Below are 24,930 nucleotides of genomic sequence, written 5' to 3'. Positions count from 1 at the left end.
ATGTGGGTCAAAGGCTTTATGGGTAAAACTAGGCTCCTCTTTGTCTCCAATTTGTGTGTATCTGAAGGAACGGTGGCAGCCCCTTAGGACTTCTAGGTGGACAGTGCCCCAATCCAAACTTGATCCTAATTTTGCCAGGTGTACAGGATCTCTGGACAGCAAGGACTGGCTTGTGCTTGTCTCTAGTTACCCTGTACCTACATGGATTTTCATTCCCCTTGGTTTAGGTAACAGCTTAATGCCCATTTCTTTTTTCACTTGCTTTGTATGTTGTTCACAGGCTCTCTGGGCATCAACTCCTGAGTGCAGTTTGTCTCCACTTCCATTGTATGTAAATGGACTGTTGTGCTCCTCTGGGCTGTCCTGGCCACAGCTCATCCTGCTTTGTGCTCTGCTATGGTAGTGTCATACAGACCTCAGAGGTGTGGTTTGAGGTACACAGCTTGGATCTCAGTGATTCTACTTTGTACAACTCTTTTACATTTGATTGGTCCCCTTCAGTGTTCTCTAAGATCTGTAACAGAATATTCGCTAGGCATGTATTTTCATCTAGCATATGGTAGATGGCCTCTTTTATTGTTACAACCTTCTGTATCTGCTCAGTAGCTGGTAGAGAGCTAGAATTCTTTAGAATATCCTGCTGACCCTTGCATTTTGTGCTAAGGTTTCCACAATGAAAAGAATTACTTAGGATGTTCTCCCAAGAGGACTTATAAGTAGCCTCTCCCTTTTCTGGTATCCAAGTCTTGGCTGTATCCTTGAGCTCGATGGAGCTCGGGATGGAATGACTTACTCTCACATGCCTTTCTCCCTGACTTATGCTTGTAGATCTTAGAGTGCTCTGCCTCTCTTCATGAAGGTGAAATCCGTTGAGATCCAACACTTTGATTTGATCCTTTGGAACACTGATGTTGTTAGTTTCGACCCTTTCCTGTCTCTTCAGGAATACATCACATAAGCCCTGGGAACTCTTGGTGTTTTTGCAACTAGCCTGGAAGCTGGGCAGAGAGTCCTGTCAGGGCAGGCTGACCATGGCAGGGTGGACTCTAGTGGGGCCAACTGGATGGTGACAAGCCAAGCTCTTGACTGCAGTTTTGAATTCAAAATATTCTGACTTGAGTCCTGCGAGTGTTGTCAGGTAGGTATTTGTAGATTTGCTGGGAATCTGTTGGCCCCTAAAGACCCAAAGACCCTGAGACTGATATTGATGTCCTGGCACTTGTGATTCTCACTGGATCCCAGACTTACTCTCCATGCATGAGGTGGCTCTTCTTTCACCTCCACAGTAGTTTGTTTGGCATCTGAATGTCTGACCCTTTCTCCAAGGCCTTCCATTGTCATAACCCTGGGGTGATGTCTTAAGTCCACCACCTGAAAGCTCTCCTGTGTTGCATGCTTGGCCATTTTGCGATTGGTACTTGGAGTCTGACTGCCTTTTCCAATGCCTCAGATGGTCCTGATCTGTTGGGGATTTGCTGCCTGGAAGTAGGAAGTAGGTCTCTGAACACTCAGGTATCTCAGCAATGGATCTGGATGGGACTTTGTGGCCCCATGGCTGGAAGCAGGTTGAGGGGCTGTTTGGTTCTCCTGAGCCTCTGCAGTTGAGTGTATAAACTCAGCTCTCTCTGGCCACACAACTGATGTACTTTTAATCCTTGTTCAATCTGGATCCTGGTGATACAACTTTTCCAGGACCCTGGGAGCCTTGGAATCACAGATGGGTGAGGCGGGATACACAACCTGGGGGAGGTTTGAGGCTGGAACTCCAGGTGGGGTCAGATTCCTTGCCACAAGCATCTGCAGATTGGGTCTCCTGTGTTTCAGTGGAAGGTCTGTGATGTGTGATGCTGGCTTAATTTTGGTCTTTGCCTCAAGCAGGGAATAGTGCTCAGCTGGTTTCATGTAGGGCCACTTTTCTGTCCTCAGTGCAGGTTTCCTGGGTCTCAGTGCCTTCCCTGGGCTGCTGCTTGCAGTGCCAGGCACCTTTTGTGCCCCAACACCAAGGTCCTTTTTGATGGTGTTATGCACATCACATTTTGCTATGTCCCTCTTTAAGGGCAGCCCTGTAGGCACAGGCCCCTTCCATTTCCTGCATTTGTAGGGTTTGGCTTTGAAGATGGAGGGCTGGGCAGTCTGGGAGAAATGAGGCCTGTTCTTGGAATAATGAACAGTGGTTGATGGGAAATGTCCCTGAACCTTGGTTGGTTTAGGAGTAGGTGAGGAATCTGAATGTGGTTCCTTGTTGTTCTTTCCAATTTGTTGCATTTTGGTTATTCCCTCGCTCCTTGTGGTGCTGAATGCTTCGGCCATGCTCAGGATGGATGGTGGCTGGCCCGAAACCTTTAGAATAGAGAAAGCCCTTGGGCAAGTGCTCAGTGGGCTTGCTAATAGCTTTTTGAAATTTTGATGCATCGTAACTTTGGTGTCTTTTCAACACAGTCCTTGTTTTGCAGGCAGGCTTCCAGCTAGTAGGCTTGCCTGTAACCTTTTCTCACTGGTAGGACATGACACTACATCAGCCCTACTTTTGAAACAAGGAAATGGTTGTTTAGGAGTAGATGTTGGGAGGATATTGTTTTCTTGGATTTGTTTCTCACCTACCAAGTTTGGTGTCACAAGTTGGTGAGGTAAGGGCTGATACTGGGAATGCTGTGGAAGTCCTTTAGCCTAGGATGGAGCTTCCTGTGTTTGTTTTGGAGTGGATCTTGGGAGGATTTTGTTTTCTTGGATTTGTTTCTCACCTACCAAGTTTGGTGTCACAAGTTGGTGAGGTAGTGGCTGATACTGGGAATGCTGTGGAAGTCTTTTAGCCTGGAATGGAGCTTCCTGTGTTTCTTTTGGAGTGGATCTTGGGAGGAATATGTTTTCTTGGACTTGTTTCTCACCTTCTAAGTTTGGTGTCACAAGTTGGTGAGGTAATGGCTGATACTGGGAATGCTGTGGAAGTCCTTTAGACTGGGATGGAGCTTCCTATGTTTGTTTTGGAGTAGATCTAGGGAGGATTTTGTTTTCTTGGATTTGTTTTTCACCTACCAAGTTTGGTGTCACAAGTTGGTGAGGTAATGGCTGATACTGGGAATGCTGTGGAAGTCTTTTAGCCTGGGAAGGGGCTTCCTGTGTTTGTTTTGGAGTAGATCTTGGGAGGATTTTGTTTTCTTGGATTTGTTTCTCACCTTCCAAGTTTGGTGTCACAGGTTAGTGAGGTAGTGGCTAAAACTGGGAATGCTGTGGAAATCCTTTAGCCTGGGATGGAACTTTGTGTGTTTGTTTTGGAGTAGATTTTGGGAGGATTTTGTTTTCTTGGATTTGTTTCTCACCTACCAAGTTTGGTGTCACAAGTTGGTGAGGTAATGGCTGATACTGGGAATGCTGTGGAAGTCCTTTAGCATGGGATTGAGCTTCCTGTGTTTGTTTTGGAGTGGATCTTGGGAGGATTTGTTTTCTTGGATTTGTTTCTCACCTACCAAGTTTGGTGTCACAAGTTGGTGAGGTAATGGCTGGTACTGGGAATGCTGAGGAAGTCTTTTAGCCTGGGATGGAGCTTCCTGTATTTGTTTTGGAGTGGATCTTGGGAGGATTTTATTTTCTTGGATTTGTTTCTCACCTACTAAGTTTGGTGTCACAAGTTGGTGAGGTAATGGATGATACTGGGAATGCTGTGGAAGTCCTTTAGCCTGCGATAGAGCTTCCTGTGTTTCTTTTGGAGTGGATCTTGGTTGGATTTTGTTTTCTTGGATTTGTTTCTCAACTTCCAAGTTTGGTGTCATAAGTTGGTGAGGTAATGGCTGATACTGGGAATGCTGGGGAAGTCCTTTAGCCTGGGATGGAGCTTCCTGTGTTTGTTTTGGAGTGGATCTTGGGAGGATTTCATTTTCTTGGATTTGTTTCTCACCTACCAAGTTTGGTGTCACAAGTTGGTGAGGTAGTGGCTGATACTGGGAATGCTGTGGAAGTCTTTTAGCCTGGGACTAGGAATCCTGTGTTTCTTTTGGAGTGGATCTTGGGAGGATTTTGTTTACTTGGACTTGTTTCTCACCTACCAAGATTGGTGTCACAAGTTGGTGAGGTAATGGCTGATACTGGGAATGCTGTGGAAGTCCTTTAGCCTGGGATGGAGCTTCCTGTGTTTGTTTTGGAGTGGATCTTGGGAGGATTTTGTTTTCTTGGATTTGTTTCTCACCTTCCAAGTTTGATGTCACAATTGGTGAAGTAATGACTGATACTGGGAATGCTGTGGAAGTCCTTTAGCCTGGGATTGAGCTTCCTATGTTTGTTTTGGAGGAGATCTTGGGAGGATTTTGTTTTCTTGGATTTGTTTCTCACCTTCCAAGTTTGGTGTCACAGGTTAGTGAGGTAGTGGCTAATACTGGGAATGCTGTGGAAGTCCTTTAGCCTGGGATGGAACTTCGTGTGTTTGTTTTGGAGTAGATTTTGGGAGGATTTTGTTTTCTTGCATTTGTTTCTCACCTACCAAGTTTGGTGTCACAAGTTGGTGAGGTAATGGCTGATACTGGGAATGCTGTGGAAATTTTTTAGCCTGGAATGGAGCTTCCTGTGTTTCTTTTGGAGTGGATCTTGGGAGGATTTTGTTTTCTTGGACTTGTTTCTCAACTTCTAAGTTTGGTGTCACAAGTTGGTGAGGTAATGGCTGATACTGGGAATGCTGTGGAAGTCTTTTAGCCTGGGATGGAGCTTCCTATGTTTGTTTTGGAGTAGATCTTTGGAGGATTTTGTTTTCTTGGATTTGTTTCTCACCTACCAAGTTTGGTGTCACAAGTTGGTGAGGTAGTGGCTTATACTGGGAATGCTGTGGAAGTCTTTTAGCCTGGGACGGGGATTCCTGTGTTTCTTTTGGAGTGGATTTTGGGAGGAATTTGTTTCCTTGGACTTGTTTCTCACCTACCAAGTTTGGTGTCACAAGTTGGTGAGGTAATGGCTGGTACTGGGAATGATTGGAAGTCTTTTAGCCTGGGATGGAGTTCCTATGTTTGTTTTGGAGTAGATCTTGGGAGGATTTTGTTTTCTTGGATTTGTTTCTCACCTTCCAAGTTTGGTGTCACAAGTTGGTGAGGTAATGGATGATACTGGGAATGCTGTGGAAATCCTTAGCCTGGGATGGAGCTTCCCCTGTTTGTTTTCGAGTGGATCTTGGGAGGATTTTGTTTTCTTGGATTTGTTTCTCACCTACCAAGTTTGGTGTCACAAGTTGGTGAGGTAATGGCTGATACTGGGAATGCTGTGGAAGTCTTTTAGCCTGGGATGGGGCTTCCTGTGTTTCTTTTGGAGTGGATCTTGGGAGGATTTTGTTTACTTGGACTTGTTTCTCACCTACCATATTTGGTTTCACAAGTTGGTTGGGTAATGGCTGATACTGGGAATGCTGTGGAAGTCCTTTAGCCTGGGATGGAGCTTTTATGTTTGTTTTGGAGTGGATCTTGGGAGGATTTTGTTTTCTTGGATTTGTTTCTCACCTACCAAGTTTGGTGTCACAAGTTGGTGAGGTAATGGCTGATACTGGGAATGCTGTGGAAGTCCTTTAGCCTGGGATTGAGCTTCCTGTGTTTGTTTTGGAGTGGATCTTGGGAAGATTTTGTTTTCTTGGATTTGTTTCTCACCTTCTAAGTTTGGTGTCACAGGTTAGTGAGGTTCTGGCTAATACTGGAAATGCTGTGGAAGTCCTTAAGCCTGGGATGGAACTTCGTGTGTTTGTTTTGGAGTAGATCTTGGAGGATTTTGTTTTCTTGGATTTGTTTCTCACCTACCAAGTTTGGTGTCACAAGTTGGTGAGGTAATGGCTGATACTGGGAATGCTGTGGAAGTCCTTTAGCCTGGGATTGAGCTTCCTGTGTTTGTTTTGGAGTGGATCTTGGGAGGATTTTGTTTTCTTGGACTTGTTTCTCACCTTCCAAGTTTGGTGTCACAAGTTGGTGAGGTAATGGCTGACACTAGGAATGCTGTGGAGGTCTTTTAGCCTGGAATGGAGCTTCCTGTGTTTCTTTTGGAGTGGATCTTGGGAGGATTTTGTTTTCTTGGATTTGTTTCTCACCTTTCAAGTTTGGTGTCACAAGTTGGTGAGGTAATGGCTGATACTGGGAATGCTGTGGAAGTCTTTTAGCCTGGGATGGAGCTTCCTGTGTTTGTTTTGGAGTGGATCTTGGGAGGATTTTATTTTCTTGGATTTGTTTCTCACCTACAAAGTTTGGTGTCACAAGTTGGTGAGGTAATGGATGATACTGGGAATGCTGGTGAAGTCCTTTAGCCTGGGATGGAGCTTCCTATGTTTGTTTTGCAGTGGATCTTGGGAGGATTTTGTTTTCTTGGATTTGTTTCTCACCTACCAAGTTTGGTTTCAGAAGTTGGTGAGGTAATGGCTGACACTAGGAATGCTGTGGAAGTCTTTTAGCCTGGAATGGAGCTTCCTGTGTTTCTTTTGGAGTGGATCTTGGGAGGATTTTGTTTTCTTGGATTTGTTTCTCACCTTCCAAGTTTGGTGTCACAAGTTGGTGAGGTAATAGATGATACTGGGAATGCTGTGGAAGTCCTTTAGCCTGGGATGGAGCTTTTATGTTTGTTTTGGAGTAGATCTTGGGAGGATTTTGTTTTCTTTGATTTGTTTCTCACCTTCCAAGTTTGGTCTCACAAGTTGGTGAGGTAATGGCTGATACTGGGAATGCTGTGGAAGTCCTTTAGCCTGGGATGAGTTTCCTGTGTTTGTTTTGGAGTAGATCTTGGGAGGATTTTGTTTTCTTGGATTTGTTTCTCACCTTCCAAGTTTGGTGTCACAGGTTAGTGAGGTTCTGGCTGATACTGGGAATGCTGTGGAAGACCTTTAGCCTGGGATGGAGCTTCCTGTGTTTGTTTTGGAGTGGATCTTGGGAGGATTTTGTTTTCTTGGATTTGTTTCTCACCTACCAAGTTTGGTGTCACAAGTTGGTGAGGTAATGGCTGATACTGGGAATGCTGTGAAAGTCTTTTAGCCTGGGATGGGGCTTCCTGTGTTTCTTTGGGAGTGGATCTTGGGAGGATTTTTTTTTCTTGGACTTCTTTCTCACCTACCATGTTTGGTGTCACAAGTTGGTGAGGTAATGGCTGATACTCGGAATGCTGTGGAATTCCTTTAGCCTGGGATGGAGCTTCCTATGTTTGTTTTGGAGTAGATCTTGGGAGGATTTTGTTTTCTTGGATTTGTTTCTCACCTTCCAAGTTTGGTGTCACAGGTTAGTGAGGTTCTGGCTAATACTGGGAATGCTGTGGAAGTCCTTTCGCCTGGGATGGAACTTCGTGTGTTTGTTTTGGAGTAGATTTTGGGAGGATTTTGTTTTCTTGGATTTGTTTCTCACCTACCAAGTTTGGTGTCACAAGTTGGTGAGGTAATGGCTGGTACTGGGAATGCTGAGGAAGTCTTTTAGCGTGGAATGGCGCTTCCTGTGTTTGTTTTGGAGTGGATCTTGGGAGGATTTTGTTTTCTTGGATTTGTTTCTCACCTTCCAAGTTTGGTGTCACAAGTTGGTGAGGGAATGGCTGATACTGGGAATGCTGTGGAAGTCTTTTATCCTGGGATGGAGCTTCCCGTGTTCGTTTTGGAGTGGATCTTGGGAGGATTTTGTTTTCTTGGATTTGTTTCTCACCTACCAAGTTTGGTGTCACAAGTTGGTGAGGTAATGGCTGATACTGGGACTGCTATGGAAGTCATTTTGCCTGGGATGGAGCTTCCTCAGGGTCACTGTCATCAGTAAACCTCACAGATTTCCGTCTTCCCAAGGAAGGTCTTCTGAACTCATGGGCAGTAGCCACAGCTTATTCAGAGTCAGTATAGAATGTACCGAGAAAAATAGACTAACATTGTTTTGTGAAGGATCCTCCATGACCCTGAGATAAGAGGACAGCTGTGAGAGAGGAAGAGGATCCTTTTTCTGTCTGTGGTTCTCAAAGGGTTGTCGTGTGAAGTCCAGGTAACGTTGCTTGTTGGGACTGCCAAATACAGGAGGCAAAAGCATCAGCCCCAATCAGAGGATCAAGAGGCCCATCTGTCTGTGTTAATATGGTACCTCCATCGCCTACATATCCTATGCCCCTTAGCCTCACATCCAACAAAGATGCCTTGGAATCCCACCCTGCATAGTATATTCAGTATGAAGATGCCCAGACCCTGAGCCCACATCTGGTATGAAAATTTCATAGGACAAAGATTCTTACATTTCCATAGGTTGTGATATAGTCTTGGTCTCTTCCTCCTCTTTTCCTCCATCCGTACAACCTGGAGATAGTTAAGTAGGATCAAGATAAGAAATGAGAACACACAGGTGTGAGGCATCCTCTTGTCACTCCCCATGCTAGGACTCTAGTGCTCAAGCACCATAACACAAGAACAGAGAACTGAACCTGAGCAAGGGGAATGGAGGGGCCTCATCTCTCCATGTACACTTTTCTTGCCCCTACCTCAACCTTTATAATTTCACTTACAACATTTTAATAGCCACAGGATCTGAAAGAGGAATGCATTTGAGAGGTTGAAGCTACCTGTTGTCATGTGAACCTGGGTCCCCCCATCCAGGTTCACAGCATCACTCTAGTGCCTTGAACAACACTCCCATTTGTAGCACCCATCCCAGGCCAACCACAGCTCCTTTCTATCCCAAAACCTGAGGGTTCTATGATTTTCATTCCCAGAAGCCACCACATCTTTCTTGCATACCATGTCCTCTTCACTAAAGGCTAAGCCAGAGGGAATTTCTTTCCTCAGGAAAGCATAAGCCTCCCTTTTCCAGGAGCAGTTTTCTTACTTGTCTTCTTCTGCCCCCTCTTCACATCCTGCCAGTTAGAAACAACACAAATGAGCTGGAGACCTTTCTTCCTTTTTCTTATAGATAAGCTTCCTGCTCTCTTTGGTCCTCAAACACATGAAATCTGCATTTTCCAGGAAGTGTTCTCTCATCCATCCTTGACACACTCATACTGTGCATAAACACATTTCCTTGTCATCTTGTAGGAAAAACAGAAGAAGGCACTGTCTATGGGACAGTTACCACAGATATCCATAGTTAGTGTTCATCCCACAAGCACCTACCCAAGGCTGAGCTCTGCAGCTGTGTCTGGGATGTCAGGTGATACCTGCTTTCTCAGAGCTGAGGAGACTGAAGCCCTGACCTGAGGCCCTTGGTCTCATCACCTGCTTCCCATCAGCTCAGTACAATCAAAAGAAGCCCCTGAACAGAGGACTGATGGTCTCCTCTGAGCTTCTCCTGTTCCCCCCCCCCAACTCTGAAATGCAGTCTGTTCATGGAGCCTCACTCATCCTTAGTGGCCTCTCTGTCACCATGTACAGTTGGTCTGTGAGCTTCCTGAAGACACCTCAGGACCACTCTCACCTCTGCCCTGCCTGTCAATCCCATCAGACTCTTTCTAGAGATTTCCTCTTAATGTCTGTAGCTAAACATTAGCTACTTTCTTTGTCTTTCTTCCAATCTTTTCCACCCTTTTCCTTCCACCCATTCTATCCCCTAACAGTTGATAGTAAGGGGGAGAAAACCATAGAGGGGAAATGGATAGTTATTATTAATACTTTCTGCTGATTGTGGGGCGGGGGTTGAGTTCCTTGGGGATATTTCATCTTCACTGTCAATATATCCTATTTCTATTTCTTCTGTCTTCTGTCCACATAACTGCTGATCAAAGTACAAACACAAGCAAGCAATAAAAACCAACATCAAAGGACAACCCACCATGTCTTCCAGGGAACTAGCATTTATGTAGTCTCTGAAACATCCCCAGAATCACTAAAGCTACCAGAACAGAGAAACTATCATCTGCTAGCAAAATCGTGCCCTGTCTTGGACATCAGGCAAGTCATACTCAGCTGCTGTGGATATTTTGAAGCAGCCCCATATCTCATATCTAAGACTAAAACAAAAGATTATATTCTGTTACTTTTTTTTTTTTAAATGTCACTAAACCAGCTTTCCTAGAAAACGTGAAAGCAACAGCCATGAACAACAGACTGCTGCTCCAGTGTGTGTGAACTAAGGTTCTCCTCACCTGTGGTTTGTCCCATTCATTTTCAGATGCTGGTGATACTGGGTACTCCTTCAGGAAGGGGATAAGTAGGAAAAAGAGCCCAACTCTACACATAAAGCCAATGGTCATGTCCATTGCTATGTCCATGGAGCTGGGGCTCATCCATGAATCAATAATGCTATTCATCAGAGAGAGAAAATTCTCCATCTTCTGAATCGCAATGCAGCTCTCAGGCTACTGAGTCCTTGAGTGCAGTGTGAGATGTGTCAGGAGGGCTCAGGGCACATCACACAGGTGTGGCCTCCTCATCACAAAGGGCTGCTGGCAGTAGAGAGGCTGCCACAGCCCCTCACCAGCCTCCAGGACAAGGTCACCTCCTGTGTCCTTTTCCTGCTTCCTTTTTCCCAAATCCTGCTGCTGAGTCAGGCATAAATAGACCTCTGGCCATGTGTTGTTCCTTATCCCTGAGTATCAGTGCTCCTCTGTGTAGGCATTTGTTTTGTTCAGCCTACTTTAACAAGGGTTAAATTCCCTCTAGCCCACAAACCACCAGATGAAGTGGGAAAGAAAGGTTGTTAGGATATGGGGGAAGCAGACCTGTATAGAAATCGTTCTACTGGGCAACTACAAACTTTGTTGGTCTCAGTCCAGTTCCCTAGCAAACACCAAACAGGAATCAGTTCCTGCAGACCAGACCACTGGGCAGACACCACACAAGAGTCAGCGAGGGCAGTTGAATGTAGACGAATCTGTGAGACTGCCAATGAGGTCTGAGTTCAAGGAAGCAGCAAAATCCTCAGGAATCTCAGTAGAAGTTCTTTGGTGAGTTTCTCTGTAAGAGGACTCCATGGGTGAAGCTCAGCAATTGTAATGTGAACCAATACAAGCTTTACACCTGCAATGAGTAGCAAAATGGAGCGAGGCAAACCAAACCTCAAGCTCCAACTTTCTGTGGGATTATATTAATGATCCATCTAAACATTATTTGTCATTTCATATGTTTCCTATAGGAAACATTCTTTCACCTGTGTCTGCTTCAGCCAAACATTCTTTCAGGTGTATTTCAGGTGTCAACCAGAAAGTTACATTGTATGTTTGGCTCCTAGAAGATACCTACATGAGTAGATCAGGTTCTTAGTTTTTGAGAAAGTGAGCTTCTCTGTGGAACTTGAGTTGTTTCTTTGATATTGTCACTGTCACGCTGTCTTCTGTCTGCAGAACCCTATCTGTTCATTCTGTGATCACAGATTGTCTCAAGTCCGACACAAAGCTTCCTTTTGTCACTTATTTATTTAGATTTGTTACTATTTAATATAATCAAAACTAATGTACCTTTTTGTCTTCGGGTACAGAATTTTATGAAAATGAAATTCATTTCCTAACCATAAGAATGCATGTGGCTAATTAAGAACCAAACCGCCTATGATAGTTTGAATGCTTAGTAGTGTTTGCATACTTTCCTTTAATATTCAAATTTTCAAATTAGCAAACTCTAATAGAATTTATTTAGGTATTTTTACAATGCCTAATTGTCTTGCCATTGGGAGTAGGACCACAATCACCATGGATGTGCATGGATGTCCTTGGAAGGATGTAGACTGCATCCTTTGAGTCCATGCTCAGAAATATTACACCAGAGCCTATGGTAGTTCTATTTTCAGGAAACTCTGTACCAATATCCACCATGGCTGTTCTAGTTTACACACCCAATTGCAGCTTCTGACATGTCCCTTCCCTCATCGTTGCTAAAATTTCTCCTTTTTTTTTTTTTTTTTTATCTTAGGCGTTGTCATTAAATAAAATGGTATCTCAGTGTTGCCATAATCTTAACTACCTGAAGGCAAAAAATATTGAAGTATTCCCTGTTGAGAATTTTCCATTATGCTCTGTACCTTATTATATGATTGGGTTATTTTGTCTGTTGCTATCTAATTTCTTGTATCTTTATATATTCTGAAACTTAATTAACCTGAAAAGCTGAGAATGTTGAAGTATTGGTAGAGTAATTATCATCCCCTGTGTATTACCTTTTTTTTTTATATTTTTATTACATATTTTCCTCAATTACATTTCCAATGCTATCCCAAAAGTCCCCCATAGCGCCCCCCACTTCCCTACCCACCCATTCCCATTCTTTTGGCCCTGGCATTCCCCTATATTGGGGCATATAAAGTTTGCAAGTCCAATGGGCCTCTCTTTCCATTGATGGCCGACTAGGCCATCTTTCGATACATATGCAGCTAGAGACAAGAGCTCCGGGGTTCTGGTTAGTACATCATGTTGTTCCAACAATAGGGTTGCAGATCCCTTTAGCTCCTTGGGTACTTTCTCTAGCTTCTCCATTGGGAGCCCTGTGATACATCCAATAGCTGACTGTGAACATCCACTCCTGTGTTTGCTAGGCCCCGGCATCGTCTCACAAGAGACAGCTATATTTGGGTCCTTTCAGCAAAATCTTGCTAGTGTATGCAATGGTGTCAGCGTTTAGAAGCTGATTATGGGAAGGATCCCTGGATACAGTAGTCTCTAAATGGTCCATCCTTTCATCACAGCTACGAACTTTGTCTCTGTAACTCCTTCCCTGGGTGTTTTGTTCCCAATTCTAAGAAGGGGCACAGTGTCCACACTTTGGTCTTCATTCTTCTTGAGTTTCATGCGTTTATCAAATTGTATCTTATATCTTGGGTATCCTAAGTTTTGGGCTAATATCCACTTATCAATGAATACATATTGTGTGAGTTCTTTTGTGATTGTGTTACTTCACTCAAGATGATGCCCTCCAGGTCCATCCATTTGGCTAGGAATTTCATAAATTCATTCTTTTTTATAGCTGAGTAGTACTCCATTGTGTAAATGTACCATAATTTCTGTATCCATTCCTCTGTTGAGGGACATCTGGGTTCTTTCCAGCTTCTGGCTATTATAAATAGGGCTGCTATGAACATAGTGGAGCATGTGTCCTTTTTACTGGTTGGGACATCTTCTGGATATATGCCCAGGAGAGGTATTGCTGGATCCTCCGGTAGTACTATGTCCAATTTTCTGAGGAACCGCCAGACTGATTTCCAGAGTGGTTGTACAAGCTTGCACTCCCACCAACAATGGAGGAGTGTTCCTCTTTCTCCACATCCTCGCTAGCATCTGCAGTCACCTGAATTTTTGATCTTAGCCATTCTGACTGGTGTGAGGTGGAATCTCAGGGTTGTTTTGATTTGCATTTCCCTGATGATTAAGGATGTTGAACATTTTTTCAGGTGTTTCTCTGCCATTCGGTATTCCTCAGGTGAGAATTCTTTGTTCAGTTCTGAGCCCCATTTTTTAATGGGGTTATTTGACTTTCTGGAGTCCACCTTCTTGAGTTCTTTATATATATTGGACATTAGTCCCTTATCTGATTTAGGATAGGTGAAGATCCTTTCCCAGTCTGTTGGTAGTTTTTTTGTCTTATTGATGGTGTCTTTAGCCTTGCAGAAGCTTTGTAGTTTCATGAGGTCCCACTTGTCAATTCTCGATCTTACAGCACAGGCCATTACTGTTCTATTCAGGAATTTTTCCCCTGTGCCCATATCTTCAAGGCTTTTCCCCACTTTCTCCTCTATAAGTTTCAGTGTCTCTGGTTTTATGTGAAGTTCCTTGATCCACTTAGACTTGACCTTAGTACAAGGAGATAGGAATGGATCGATTCGCATTCTTCTACATGTTAACAACCAGTTGTGCCAGCACCATTTGTTGAAAATGCTGTCTTTCTTCCACTGGATGTTTTTAGCTCCCTTGTCGAAGATCAAGTGACCATAGGTGTGTGGGTTCATTTCTGGGTCTTCAATTCTATTCCATTGGTCTATTTGTCTGTCACTATACCAGTACCATGCAGTTTTTATCACAATTGCTCTGTAGTAGAGCTTTAGGTCCTGCATGGTGATTCCACCAGAGGTTCTTTTATCCTTGAGAAGAGTTTTTGCTATCCTAGGTTTTTTGTTATTCCAGATGAATTTGCAGATTGCACTTTCTAATTCGTTGAAGAATTGATTTGGAATTTTGATGGGGATTGCATTGAATCTGTAGATTGCTTTTGGCAAGATAGCCATTTTAACAATGTTGATCCTGCCAATCCATGAGCATGGGAGATCTTTCCATCTTCTGAGATCTTCTATAATTTCTTTCTTCAGAGACTTGAAGTTTTTATTATACAGATCTTTCACTTCCTTAGTTAGAGACACGCCAAGATATTTTATATTATTTGTGACTATTGAGAAGGGTGTTGTTTCCCTAATTTCTTTCTCAGCCTGTTTATTCTTTGTGTAGAGAAAGGCCATTGATTTGTTTGAGTTAATTTTATATCCAGCTACTTCACCGAAGCTGTTTATCAGGCTTAGGAGTTCTCTGGTGGAATTTTTAGGGTCACTTATATATACTATCATATCATCTGCAAAAAGTGATATTTTGACTTCATCTTTTCCAATTTGTATCCCTTTGATCTCCTTTTGTTGTCGAATTGCTCTGGCTAGGACTTCAAGCACAATGTTGAATAGGTATGGAGAAAGTGGACAGCCCTGTCTAGTCCCTGATTTTAGAGGGATTGCTTCAAGCTTCTCACCATTTACTTTGATGTTGGCTACTGGTTTGCTGGAGATTGCTTTTATCATGTTTAGGTATGGGCCTTGAATTCCTGAACTTTCCAAGACTTTTATCATGAATGGGTGTTGGATCTTGTCAAATGCTTTTTCCACATCTAACGAGATGACCATGTGGTTTTTGTCTTTGAGTTTGTTTATATACTGGATTACGTTGATGGATTTCCGTATATTGAACCATCCCTGCATCCCTGGGATGAAACCTACTTGGTCAGGATGGATGATTGTTTTGATGTGTTCTCGGATTCGGTTAGCAAGAACTTTATTGAGGATTTTTGCATCAATATTCATAAGGGATATTGGTCTGAAGTTTTCTATCTTTGTTGGGTCTTTTTGTGGTTTAGGTATCAGAGTAATTGTGGCTTCATAGAATGAGTTGGGTAGAGTACCTTCTGTTTCTATTTTGTGGAATAGTTTGTGAAGAACTGGGATTAGATCTTCTTTGAAGGTCTGATAGAACTCTGCACTAAACCCATCTGGTCCTGGGCTTTTTTTAGTTGGGAGACTATTAATGACTGCTTCTATTTCTTTGGGGGATATAGGGCTGTTTAGATCATTAACCTGATCTTGATTCAACTTTGGTACCTGGTATCTGTCTAGGAACTTCTCCATTTCATCCAGGTTCTCCAGTTTTGTTGAGTATAGCCTTTGGTAGAAGGATCTGATGGTGTTTTGGATGTCTTCAGGATCTGTTGTTATGTCTCCTTTTTCATTTCTGATTTTGTTAATTAGGATGCTTTCCCTGTGCCCTCTAGTGAGTCTGGCTAAGGGTTTATCTATCTTGTTGATTTTCTCAAAGAACCAGCTCCTTGATTGGTTGATTCTTTGAATAGTTTTTCTTGTTTCCACTTGGTTGATTTCACCCCTGAGTTTGATTATTTCCTGCCGTCTACTCCTCTTGGGTGAATTTGCTTCCTTTTGTTCTAGTGCTTTTAGGTGTGTTGTCAAGCTGCTAATGTGTGCTCTCTCTAGTTTCCTTTTGGAGGCACTCAGAGCTATGAGTTTTCCTCTTAGAAATGCTTTCATTGCGTCCCATAAGTTTGGGTATGTTGTGGCTTCATTTTCATTGAACTCTAAAAAGTCCTTAATTTCTTTCTTTATTCCTTCCTTGACCAAGGTATCATTGAGAAGTGTGTTGTTCAGTTTCCACGTGAAGGTTGGCTTTCTATTATTTATTTTGTTATTGAAGATCAGCCTTAGTCCATGGTGATCTGATAGGATGCATGGGACAATTTCAATATTTTTGTATCTGTTGAGGCCTGCTTTGTGACCAATTAAGTGGTCAATTTTGGAGAAGGTACCATGAGGTGCTGAGAAGAAGGTATATCCTTTTGTTTTAGGATAGAATGTTCTGTAGATATCTGCCAGATCCATTTGATTCATAATTTCTCTTAGTTTCACTGTGTCCCTGTTTAGTTTCTGTTTCCATGATCTGTCCATTGGTGAAAGTGGTGTGTTGAAGTCTCCCACTATTATTGTATGAGGTGCAATGTGTGCTTTGAGATTTACTAAAGTTTCTTTAATGAATGTGGCTGCCTTTGTATTTGGAGCATAGATATTCAGGATTGATAGTTCCTCTTGGAGGATTTTACCTTTGATGAGTATGAAGTGTCCCTCCCTGTCTTTTTTAATGACTTTGGGTTGGAAGTCAATCTTATCAGATATTAGAATGGCTACTCCAGCTTGTTTCTTCATGCCATTTGCTTGGAAAATTGTTTTCCAGCCTTTCATTCTGAGGTAGTGTCTATCCTTTTCTCTGAGATGAGTTTCCTGTAAGCAGCAAAATGTTGGGTCTTGTTTGTGTAGCCAGTTTGTTAGTCTATGTCTTTTTATCGGGGAGTTGAGTCCATTGATATTAAGAGATATTAAGGAAAAGTAATTGTTGTTTCCTGTTATTTTTGTTGTTAAAGTTGGCATTTTGTTCTTGTGGCTGTCTTCTTTTAGGTTTGTTGAGGGATTACCTTCTTGTTGTTTCTAGGGCGTGGTTCCTGTCCTTGTATTGGTTTTTTTCTGTTATTATCCTTTGAAGGGCTGGATTCGTGGAGAGATAATGTGTGAATTTGGTTTTGTCGTGGAATACTTTGGTTTCTCCATCTATGTTAATTGAGAGTTTGGCTGGGTATAGTAGCCTGGGCTGGAATTTGTGTTCTTTTAGTGTCTGTATAACATCCGTCCAGGATCTTCTGGCTTTCATAGTCTCTGGTGAAAAGTCTGGTGTAATTCTGATAGGCTTGCCTTTATATGTTACTTGGCCTTTTTCTCTTACTGCTTTTAGTATTCTATCTTTATTTAGAGCATTTGTTGCTCTGATTATTATGTGTCGGGAGGTATTTCTTTTCTGGTCCAGTCTATTTGGAGTTCTGTAGGCTTCTTGTATGTTCATGGGCATCTCTTTCTTAGATTTGGGAAGTTTTCTTCTATAATTTTGTTGAAGATGTTTGCTGGTCCTTTGAGTTGAAAATCTTCATTCTCATCCACTCCTATTATCCGTAGGTTTGGTCTTCTCATTGTGTCCTGTATTTCTTGGATGTTTTGAGTTAGGATCTTTTTGCATTTTACATTTTCCTTGATTGTTGTGCCGATGTTCTCTATGGAATCTTCTGCACCTGAGATTCTCTCTTCCATCTCTTGTATTCTGTTGCTGATGCTCGTATCTATGGTTCCAGATTTCTTTCCTAGGGTTTCTATCTCCAGTGTTGCCTCATTTTGGATTTTCTTTATTGTGTCTACTTCCCTTTTTAGGTCTAGTATGGTTTTGTTCATTTCCATCATCTGTTTGGATGTGTTTTCCTGTTTTTCTGTAAGGACTTCTACCTGTTTGATTATGTTATCCTGTTTTTCTTTAAGGATTTGTAACTCTTTAGCAGTGTTCTCCTGCAATTCTTTAAGGGATTTTTGTGCTTCCTCTTTAGTGTCTTCTGCCTGTTTAGCAGTGTTCTCCTGTAGTTGTTTAAGTGTGTTATTAAAGTCCTTCTTGAAGTCCTCTACCATCATCAGGAGATATGCTTTTAAATCCGTGTCTAGCTTTTCCGGTGTGTTGGGGTGCCCTGGACTGGGCGAAGTGGGGGTGCTGGGTTCTCATGATGGTGAGTGGTCTTGGTTTCTGTTAGTAAGGTTATTACGTTTACCTTTCGCCATCTGGTAATCTCTGGGGTTAGTTGTTATCGTTGTCACTGTTTAAAGATTGGAGCAGAAGCTGTGTTCCACTCACCAGCAGTCTCTAAATCCTGCGGCGGGGGTCGTGGGTAGCTTACGGTACCCCGGTGCTGGTCCAGCCGGAAGAGGCCTGTGGTCCTACTCAGGCCGGTTTTCTGCTTCCCTAACTAATGCAGTATCTGGTCCCACGTGCAATTGGATTGGAGCAGAAGCTGTGTTCCACTCTCCAGAAGTCTTAAGATCCTGTGGCGGGTGTTGTGGGTAGCTGGCGAGTGTCAGCTGACCCTGCGCCCCAGCTGCCCTGGTGCTTTTCTGACCGGAAGAGGGTTGTGGCCCTATGTAGGCCGGATTTCTCTCTCCCCAACCAGAGCAGTCTCAGGTCCCGCGTGATTGGACTGGAGCAGAAGCTGTGTTCCACTCACCAGCAGTCCCAAAATCCTGTGATGGGGGTCGTGGGTAGCTGGCGGGTGTCAGGCAACCCTGCGCTCCCGCTACCCCGGCGCTGATCGGGCCGGATGAGGCCTGTGGCCCTACTCAGGCCGGTTTCTGCTTCCCTAACTAATGCAGTCTCAGGTCCCGCGCGCAATTGGATTGGAGCAGAAGCTGTGTTCCACTCTCCAGAAGTCTTAAGATCCTGTGGCGGGTGTTGTGGGTAGCTGGCGAGTGTCAGCCGACCCTGCGCCCCAGCTGCCCCGGTGCTTTTCTGACCGGAAGAGGGTTGTGGCCCTATGTAGGCCGGATTTCTCTCTCCCCAACCAGAGCAGTCTCAGGTCCCGCGTGATTGGACTGGAGCAGAAGCTGTGTTCCACTCACCAGCAGTCCCAAAATCCTGCGGCAGGGGTCGTGGGTAGCTGGCGGGTGTCAGGCAACCCTGCGCTCCTGCTACCCCGGCGCTGATCGGGCCGGATGAGGCCTGTGGCCCTACTCAGGCTGGTTTCTGCTTCCCTAACTAATGCAGTCTCAGGTCCCGCGCATTGGATTGGAGCAGAAGCTGTGTTCCACTCTCCAGAAGTCTTAAGATCCTGTGGCGGGTGTTGTGGGTAGCTGGCGAGTGTCAGCCGACCCTGCGTCCCAGCTGCCCCGGTGCTTTTCTGATCGGAAGAGGGTTGTGGTCTGTGTATTACCTTTTAAAAACTATTCTTTAGTCCTTTATTGATTGGTTTAATTTTGATATTTAGTAAACACCATTGTTTGTAGATTCTAAATGTTCAGGCCACACACAGAATTTCATTGGTGGGATGATCTCTGACCATCTATGCCTGAGATGCCAGCTTCTTTTTCTGTACAAGACCTTTTAATTTCATGTTATTCCATTTTCAATTTTTAGGCTCTTGTGCTATTTGAGTTCCTTTATGCCCATTAAATTTTTACTCACTTTACATCCTGAATGCAATCCCTTCTTCCAGTCCCACCCTCATAGATTGCTCTGCCCGTTACTCCCTTTCCTTCTCATCAGAGAGGGCAGACACCCCCCCCCCCTTGGGTACCAACCAGCCTCAACAATCAACTGGAAGCAGTGCATCCTGTGCCACTGAAGCTCACCTAGGCAGTGCAGCTGAGGGAAGGGAATCCAAAAGAGACAACTCCTGCTCAAATTTTCAGGGACCTGCATGAACTCTAACCTGCACACCTGCTACAAATGTGTAAGGGGCCAATTTCCAAACTCTGCAAGCTCTTTGGTGGTGATACAGTCTCTGTGAGCCCCCATGTGCCCCAGTTAGTTGACTATGTCAACTAGGTCATCTGGTAGTGTCCTTGACCCTTATTGTTCCCTCAATCCTTACCCCAACTCTTTCACAATACTCCCCAATCCCTGCCCAATGTTGGGCTATGTGTGTCTGCATCTAGTTGCATCTGCTACTCCTCCAACCCCTCTCCCACCCTGTTGTTTCCTTCCATCTACCTCTGATGTCTATTGTATTACTTCTTCTGAATGTGATTCAATCATACTCTCTTGGGCCTCCCATGTTCTGTAGTGTCTCTCTGACTGTTAATTGAGGAATTTTATATTTTGTAATTAATGTCCACTTGTTATTGACTACTTACTATTCATGTCTTTCTGAATCTGTTACATCACTGAGGTTGATATTTTCTAGTTTCATCTATTTGCCTGCAAATGTAATGGTGTCTTTTTTTTATTTATTGTAAGTATTTATTATAAGTATTAGTATTAGTACTTAATCATTTTACAATCCAGTTGTTATCCCCTTCTCAGTCTGCCCTCTGACAGTTCCTCACCCCATTCCTCCTTCCACATCTCCATGAAGATATTACAACATCCCAGCCCATCCCACTCCATAGGACTCAAGTGTCTCAGGGTTAGATACATCTTCTTCACTGAGGCCAGACCAGGCAGTCCTCTGCTGTATATGTGTTGGGAAGCTCATATCAGTTAGTGTATGCTGCCTAATTTGTGGCTTGTTGTCTGAGAGATCTTGGGGACCCAGTTTGTTTGAGACTGCTAGTCTTCCTATGGGGTCACCCTCTTCCTCAGCTTCTTCCAGCCTGTAGCCTACCCTCTCCCAGCCTTAATGGTTCTACTGTTTATATGTGGATGGAGCTTGCTGCTCAATTGTTCTGCCATGCCCACTGCTGGAGCCCACCGCTTTGCTGTTGGGAAGCCATCACGTGGTCACCCTGCTACTGGACCCCAATAGTATTTGGCAAGAATCGGGCCCCTTCCCCTTCCTTCATAACAGAGTGCTGGAATAGTAAAAATTGAACCTTGAGCAGAGAGCTTTGTCTTGATTCCTTCCTTATCTAGCGCAGCCTAGCCCTTCTTCTCTTCCAGGTTTCCAACATGCCTTTCCAGCCTAGGACCCTAAACTTGTGGTCAGCTGGCCAGACACATCACCAGCCTTTCCCTAATTCAACCACAGGGGTCCCAGCTTCTGTCCTTTGGTTCACTGTAACTGCATCTGACTCTTTCATTTGCTTGTTGGAGCAGCCATGCTGGCTTCTGTATGCAAGCATACCATAACATCAGTAATAGTGTCAGGCTTCGGAATGTCGCCTTCAGTGGTATACTAATTTGGGCTGCTCACTGGACCTCCTTTCCCTCAGCCTTTTCTCCATTTTTGTTCCTTTGTTTCTATTAGACAGGGAGAATTCTGAGACAGAGTATTTGACTGTGGGATGGAAATGCCATTCTTCCACTTGATGCCCTGTATTATACTGGAGGTGGACTCTACAAGTTCCCTCTCTCCACTTTTGAGAATTTCATCTAAGGTCCCTCCATCTGAGTCCTGAGTGTCTTTCATCTTCCAGGTGTCTGGTACATTCTGGAGGGTTTCAACCTTGTTGAGTTCTGTGGATTGTAACTTATGCATTTTGTGCTTTTATGGCTAATATCAACCTATTAGTGAGTATATACCATGCATGTCCTTTTGGGTCTGAGTTACTTTTTTCAGGATGATATTTTCTAGTTCCATTCACTTGCATGCAAAACTCATAATGTCATAATTCTTAATAGCTGAATAATAGTCCATTGTGTAAACGAACCATATTTTCTGTATGTATTTTTCCATTGTGGGACATGTGGGTTGTTTCCAGCTTCTGAATATCACAAACAAGGCTGCTATGAACATAGTGGAACAAGTGTCCCTGTGGCATGATGGGGAATATTTAGGTATATTTCCAAGAGTGGTATAGCTGGGTCTTCAGGAAGATCTATTTCCAATTCTTTGAGGAACCTCCAGATTGATTTCCAGACTGGTCTACCAGTTTGCAATCTCAATAGCAATGATGGAGAGTTTGACTTTCTCCACATTCTCCCCAACACGTGCTGTCACCTGAGTTTATGATCTTAGCCATTCTGATTGGTGTAAGGCAGAATCTCAGGATCATTTTGATTTGCATTTCCCTGATTACTAAGGACTTTGAATATTTCTTTACATGCTTCTCGGCTATTCCAGGTTCCTCTGTTGTGAATTCTGTTTAGCTCCATGTCCTATTTTTTGATTAGGTTGTTTGCATTTTTAGAGGTTAGCTTCTTGAGTTCTTTATATATTTTAGATATTAGCCGTCTATCAGATTTGGGGTCAGTGAGGATTTTTTCCCAATCTGTAGGATGTAAATTTGTTGTATTGGTTATGTCCTTTGCTTTATATAAGCTTTTCAGTTTCATGAGGTTCTGTTTATCAATTTTTGACCTCAGAGTTGTGTTTAGGAAATTTTGCCCCATGCCAATGAATCCAGGGCTCTTTTCCACTTTCTCTTCTATTAGAGTCAGTGTATCTTGTTTTATGTTGAGGTACTTGATCCAGTTGGATTTGAGCTTTTTGCAAGATGATAAATATGGATTTGTTATCATTTTTTCTACATATCAACTGTCACTTAAATTAACACTATTTACTGAAGATGCTTTCTTTTTTCTATTGTATATTTTTGGCTTCTTTTCAAACATCAAGTATCCATAAGTGTGTGAATTTATTTCTGTGTCTTCAATTCTATTACTTTGATCCATCTGCCTGTCTCTATTGCAGTTATTCTCACTATATTGCTTTGTGGTATAGATTGAGGACAGGGATGGTGATTCGCCTAGACGTTCTTTTATTGTTAAGAATTGTTTAAGTTCGATGACACCATTGCATACACTAGCAAGAGTTTGCTGAAAGGACCCTGATATAGCTGTCTCTTGTGAGACTATGCCAGTGCCTGGCAAACACAGAAGTGAATGCTCACAGTCAGCTAGTGGATGGATCACAGGGCCCCCAATTGAGGAGCTGGAGAAAGTACCCAAGGAGCTGAAGGGATCCGCAACCCTATGGGTGGAACAACATTATGAACTAACCAGTACCCCGGAGCTCTTGACTCTAGCTGCATATGTATCAAAAGATGGCCCAGTCAGCCATCACTGGAAAGAGAGGCCCATTGGACATGCAAACTTTATATGCCCCAGTACAGGGGAAAACCAGGGCCAAAAATATGGGAATGGGTGGGTAGGGAAGTGGGGTGGGAGGGTATGGGGAACTTTTGGGATAGCATTGGAAATTTAATTGAGGAAAAGATGTAATATATATATATATATATATATATAAGAATTGTTTAAGTTATACTTGGTTTTTGTTTTTGTTTTTGTTTTATTTTTGTATTTCCATATCAAATTGAGAATTGCTCTTTCCATGTCTATGAAGAACTGTATTGGAATATTGATGGCTATTGCATTGAATCTGTGGATTGCTTTTGGTAGAATGGCCATTTTGACTGTTAATCTTACCAATCCATTAGCATGGAATATCAATCCATTTTCTGAGGTTTTCTTTGATTTCTTTTTTGAGAGACTTGAAGTTCTTGTCATATAGATATTTCCCCTGTTTGATTAGCGTTACTCCAAGATATTTTATAGTATTTGTGACTATTATAAAGTATGTTGTTTCCCTAATTTCTTTCTCAGTTCTTTTATCATTGGTATAAATGCAAGTTACTGATTCAAGTTAATTTTTTATACAGCCATTTTGCTGAAGATGTTTCTCAGGTGTAGAAGTTCATTGGTAGAATTTTTTGGGTTGCTTATGTATTCTATCTTGTCATCTGCAAATAATGATACCTTGACATTTTCCTTGCCATTTTTTACCCGCTTGATATCCTTTTCTTGTCTTATTACTCTAGCTACAACTTCAAGAACTATATTGAATAGATACAAGGAGAGTGGTCAGCCATGTCTCATTCCTGATTTTAGTGGAATTTCTTCAAGTATCTCTCCATTTAACTTGATGTTCGCTGTTGGTTAGCTGTATATTGATTTTATTATATTTAGGTATGGACCATGCATTCCTGATCTTTCTAGTACTTTTAATATGAAGAGGTATTGTATTTTGTCAAATGCTTTTTCTGCACTGAATTAGATGATCGTGTGATTTTTTTTCCTTTTGTGTTTGTTTATATAATGGATTACATTAATGGATTTTTGTATATTGAACCAACCTTGCATCTCTAGAATGAAGCCTGTTTTTTGTGGTGAATGATGGTTCTCATGTGTTCTTGAACTCAGTTTTCTAGAAATTTCTGATTATGTTTGAATCAATATTCATAAGCAAAACTGTTCTCCTTCTTTGTGGGATCTTTGTGTGGTTTGGCTATCATAGTAAATGTGGCTTCATAGAATATATTAAGTAGTGTTCCTTCGATTTCTATTTTATGGAAGAGTTGGAGGAGTGTTGGTATGTAGCTCTGCTTGTAAGGTACAGTAAAATTCTCTGCTGAAGCATCTGCGCATTTTAATTTTTTTATTTAGGAGGTTTTTAATGACTTGTTCTGTTTCTCTAGGGGATATGGGACTGACTAGGTAGTTTACCTGCTTTTGACTTACTGTGTCGTCATTTTCATTGTACTCTAGGAAGTCTTTCAGTTCTTTCTTTATTTCTTCCCTACCAAGTTATCATTGAGTAGAGAGTTGTTCACTTTCCATGGCTATGTGGGTTTTCTGTGTTTTTATTGTTAATGAAGCCTAGACTTAGTCTGAGGTGATCTGATAGGATGCATTGGATTATTTAAATCTTCTTGTATCTCTTGAGACTAGTTTTGTGAGAGTTTTTATATGGTCAATTTTGGAGAAGGTGCCATGAGGCACTGAGAAGAAGCTATATTTATTATCGCCTGCTGGCAGTTCGTATATATGAGTTGGCAATAGGGGAGAAGAAGGCTGAGACTTAGAGCTGTAAATTTGGATAACAGTGGGAATTGAAGGGTATCCAGTAGGGTGTGATAGCTAGCATTGTATGTGGGTTGTCACTTGAGGGATTTGTTCAGGAGGACTGACACCTGTAAGTTTAAAATGGAGAGCAACTGTGCTGAGTCCAGCTAGCATGGCCTAAAGAATAAATATTTTTTGGGTCAGTGTTGCAGGGACCATGTTCAAGAGCACCATATTCCTAGCACAGTGTGTGGGGTAGTATTCAGTAAATCAAGGTCACAAAGTATGGAGGATGGACAAAATTTGTGCAGAAGAGCTCAGTGCATAACAGTGTGTATGTGGTGGCAGAGATCAGGGAAAGGTGTCCAGGAGGACCTGATTCCTAGCAGTCTTTGTGGAGTGTGTGTGTCTGTGTGTGCATGCATGCACACATGCACTGTTGGCCTGATATCCTCTAATGTGTACCTGGGACTTGTTGGAGGATTATTAGCAGAG

The 24,930-nt window shown here is 42.7% G+C and overlaps 1 long non-coding RNA gene and 1 pseudogene across 1 annotated transcript in view; one reads left to right on the top strand and one right to left on the bottom strand.

The window, feature by feature from the left end:
• The window catches only part of LOC147001002 (uncharacterized), a 120,509-nt gene that overhangs the window by 32,547 nt on the left and 63,032 nt on the right, over nt 1-24,930 (top strand). The window lies entirely within an intron of this gene.
• On the bottom strand, nt 187-10,235 carry LOC147001004 (uncharacterized; annotated as a pseudogene).

This window comes from Mus caroli, unplaced genomic scaffold, assembly GCF_978045245.1.
Source record: "Mus caroli unplaced genomic scaffold, Mus_caroli_1 scaffold_15, whole genome shotgun sequence".
NCBI lineage: Eukaryota > Metazoa > Chordata > Mammalia > Rodentia > Muridae > Mus > Mus caroli.
The sequence above is the reverse complement of the archived record's forward strand: the minus strand, read 5'-3'. Positions and strand labels throughout refer to the sequence as shown.